General features: G+C 33.1%; 1 long non-coding RNA gene across 1 annotated transcript in view; it reads right to left on the bottom strand.

Moving 5' to 3' along the window:
* LOC144980738 (uncharacterized) overlaps positions 1 to 4,196 on the bottom strand; it is an 11,342-nt gene extending 7,146 nt beyond the window's left edge. Inside the window, exons 1-2 of the long non-coding RNA XR_013646945.1 lie at positions 4,099 to 4,196; positions 3,932 to 4,043 (exon numbers count right to left, since the gene is read on the bottom strand). This is a non-coding gene — a long non-coding RNA (uncharacterized LOC144980738). The remainder of the gene's footprint in view (positions 1 to 3,931; positions 4,044 to 4,098) is intronic.

Below are 4,196 nucleotides of genomic sequence, written 5' to 3'. Positions count from 1 at the left end.
TTCTGTTAAACTTTTTGGGGAACATGGCTTGAAAAACAAAATCTTTGGGGCAAACAAATTTAAGAATATCAATGATGGTTTTTTTTTTACAAGACACCCATTTTTTTATGTTACAGATTGGGATAAAATTTTTAGAAAAAATATGACCCAAAATTTTTTTTTTTGGGGCTTGCGCAAAAAAAGGTAAGTTTGTTAATTTTCAATCCAAACCAAATTTTTAAAAACTCCAAAAAAAATCTTTTGGATACAACCAAAGACCATCCGAACCGGGAAAACAAATCGGGGGGGGGGAAAAACTGACTTACAAAAGGCTAACAGGTCCCAGGGGTTTTGAATTGGCTTTTGGGTACAAAAGCATACCACTTCCTTTTTAAAAACCCCCCCAAATTTGATAAAAGATTTCTTGTCGTCATAACACAAATGTGCATTCGCAATACGCTTAAAAAACATCAGACGTCACTTCCCCGAAAGGGGACGCAGGAAAAACTTAGTAAACTGGCCCAAAACATCAAAAAAATGGGGGGGGGGCCCTTTTTTTTAAAATTTTTTCCCGACAGGCAAAAAAGGGGTATCCAGAGGAAAAAAAAATTAAAAAATATCTTTTTTAAATTTTTACACATTCGATCAAAAAAAAATAAAAAGTTCTAGCCACAGAAAAAAAAAAAGTACGATTTCTTTGTTTAAACCAAAGGGGACGTTTTTTGGGGGGCAATGTGACTCAACTATGAACCCAAATTGGGGCTCAAATTGAGTATTGACACTGCCATCATCACAGCCAAACACACATTTTTTATCTTTTTTTTGGGCTCTCAAGCAATAAATAACTGTTTTTTAACCACAATAAGAAGTACAACTTTGAAGATTTAAAACAAAAAAAACCAAAAAAATTTTGAATTTTTTAAGCTCATTATTCACTAAAATTTGCTCAAAGCCTTTAAAAAGGGGCCCCCCGACCAAAAAAACATGTGAACGGACAGATGTCTGTTAGGCTACACCTTTTTTTTTTTTTCCAAAAAACAGAGACAATTTTAAAATGGCCAGGTACTCTTTTAAAAACCGGTATGGGAGAGAATGTGAGTAAAGACCTTTTTTCCAAGGACCAACAATGCGCTACGAGTCTCAAACCCAAACCCTTTTTCCGATCCAATAATATCACATCACCCAAGACCACAAATCGCACATTAATGTAAAAAAATTTGTTTTTTTTCTCCGTATTTGTTGTGCCGTAGCGACCCTTTTTGGGGCAAAAACCACTCAACCAAGAGATTTCGCTCCTTTTCAAAATTGGAAAAATGTTTTAAAAAAATGAGAAGTCATAAAGTTTTATAAACTGCCAAAAACATGTAAAAAACAAAAAAACTTAGCTTTGATACTGATACGCCTAAATTTGTCTCAAAAAAAATTTTTATAAATAGGCAGGGGGGGTAAAAAAAAACATGGGTAAATACGGATATATCGGTATTAGTGTTGATGGTTAAGGGGGCAATATTTGGACAATTATTCTGCCGATTTTTAATTTTTTCAAGTCACTCACGGATTGTGGGGAACTTAAACTGGCATTCTGAAAAAATTTTTTCAAATTTTTTGCTTTTTGGGGACACTTTGTTGTTTTTTTTGTTTCAGGCTTTTTATATTTTTAACTTTAGGATGATATTTTGTTATTTTGTTTTTTTATTATTATTATTTTTTTATATTATTATTATTATTTTATTATTTTTTATTTTTATCATAATCATCGGGGCGTCATCATCATCACAAAAACATCTTTATTTTATTATTTTATTATTATTTTTTAATTATTATTTTTATTATTATTATTATTATTACTATTTTTATTATTTTATTATTATTTATTTTTATTATTATTATTTTTATTATTATTTAAAATTTTAATTATTATCATTATTTTTATTATTATTGTTTTTTTTATTATTATGACTATTGTAAATATGTAAATAAAAATATATTTTTTTGAATACACCATTTAAAAAAGGATAAATTGTAAAAAATTTTTTTTACTCCTTTTTTAATTCAATTTTTTTTTTTTGTGTGTCTGTTCTAAAATGTGTGACGTAATCATATGTATTTTGTGGTGTGTCTGTCGTCTATCGTAGGGGGCGTAGGTGTCTTTTTAAAATTTTTTTTTAATCAAAATTTGTAAACTGTACCCAATTTTTTTAGAAAGGAAAAAAATTTTAAAATTTTAAAACTTTTCTGTGTATTTGAATTCTATGCCCAAAAGACTGCAATTGATTTTCTAGATTCTATCTTTAATTTTGGGGCATATATTGCAATGCTGAGGTTTTCCTCAACCGCGATTTTTGAGTCAAGAGGAATTTTTCCCCTTTTTTTTAAAAGTTATATTCCCTCAATCAATGTACTGCATGGGGATTTGTTTGGGGGAAAAAATAGGGGAGTTTCCCATTTTAGAAGTTAGCTCTAAATAATTTAGTTTATCATTCAATTGTCTAAAAAATTGTTTTGTGGGGGGGGGGGGGGGGGGGGGGGGGGGGGGGGGGGGGGGGGGGGGGGGGGGGGGGGGGTTTGGGGGGGGGGGGGGGGGGGGTGGGGGGGGGGGGGGGGGGGGGGGGGGGGGGGGGGGGGGGGGGGGGGGGGGGGGGGTTAAAATTTTTAAAAAAATGGGGCTAAAAGGCAATAATCAAAATTTTCCTCCCCTTTTTTTTTTTTGGCCCATAAACACTGAATTGGTTTTTGAAAATGAAAATTTTTTTGGGGATGTGAGTTTTTTTCTTTTTTTTCTCTTTATTTTCAAAATATCCCATGAGGTTACTGAGATTCAAAAACCGATGACGCTGCATGTTTACATTTTTTTTAAGAATTTCCAATCGTCTGTTGCATAACAAATCTGGTTTATGAAAACCCGGTTTTGGCGAAAAAGAATATAGATGCTCCATTTTGGCCAATAAGAGATTGTTTTTGTTTTTTTGGAATTTTTCCTTGATGAAAAATTCAATTTTTTTTTAAGGGGGTACAATAAATAGATGGTTCAAAATGCTCCAAACTCACAAGCAACTTTTTCCCCAAACTCTTCAAAAAGTCCCTTTTCGTCCCCTTCTTCTAATGGGGGATGGTAAATTATACACTGGGTATAAACTATCGGAAAAAAGGCGGGGGCCCGTATGAAATATTTCCTGGCGAGCTAAAACTTTTTCCGAGGGGAAAAAAAAAAAAAATTTGATCATGTTTTGACTTCATTCTGAAAAAACATATGAAAAAATTTTAGCCACGAAGAAATAAAAAAAAAATGATTTTTTTTTGTTTAAAAACCGGGGGGCCCCGTTGCCGGGGGGGACATCAGAAAAGCTGAAAACCAATTGGGTACCCCAATGGGGTTCCCATTTTTTCTTGGAGAAGTACTAAAATGTGTAGTTCAGTTTTTTTTTTTTTATTGTTGACCTAGTCAACAAACCGTGCCGGGGTATAAGTCGATTTAAGTAAGCAAAAAGTAAAAAATGGGGAAGGGTTTTTTTTTTTTGGTTTTTAGATAGTGTGCGCTTGGCTAAGAGCTCATACTTACATTGGCCATCCGGAAGTATAACGACCAAAACACAAAACGTGGTGATCCATAACTTTATAGTCCCGGGTTAAAACGTTCAGTGAGCTTACTCAAAACGCGAGGCAAAATACAAAACAAAACCTGAGTGACGTCATTTTAACTATCTAACTCAGTGGCCATTACTCCCCAATCACCATAACTTTTTAAATGTGTTAAAAACCGACGTGTTTGTAAATGTGTAAACCGACGGTTTGTAAATGTGTTATAAACCTGATTGTTTGTAAATGTGTTATAAACCGATGTGTTTGTAAATGGTGTTATAAACCTGACGTGGTTTGTAAATGTGTTATAAACCTGACGTGTTTGAAATGTGTTATAAACCTGACGTGTTTGTAAATGTTAAAGTGTTATAACCTGATGTGTTTGTAAATGTGTTATAAACCTGATGGTTTTGTAAATGTGTTATAAACCTGACGTGTTTGTAAATGTGTTATAAACCTGACGTGTTTGTAAATGTGTTATAAACCTACGTGTTGTAAATGTGTTTATAAACCTGACGTGTTTGTAAATGTGTTATAAACCTGACGTGTTTGTAAATGTGTTATAAACCTGACGTGTTTGTAAATGTGTTATAAACCTGATGTGTTTGTAAATGTGTTATAAACCTGATGTGTTTGTA

This window comes from Berghia stephanieae, chromosome 10 (assembly GCF_034508935.2).
Source record: "Berghia stephanieae isolate SIO BIC M18660-M18661 chromosome 10, UCSD_Bste_1.3, whole genome shotgun sequence".
Classification (NCBI taxonomy): domain Eukaryota; kingdom Metazoa; phylum Mollusca; class Gastropoda; order Nudibranchia; family Aeolidiidae; genus Berghia; species Berghia stephanieae.
Note: the sequence above shows the minus strand (reverse complement) of the source record. Positions and strands in the feature narration are given on the sequence as shown.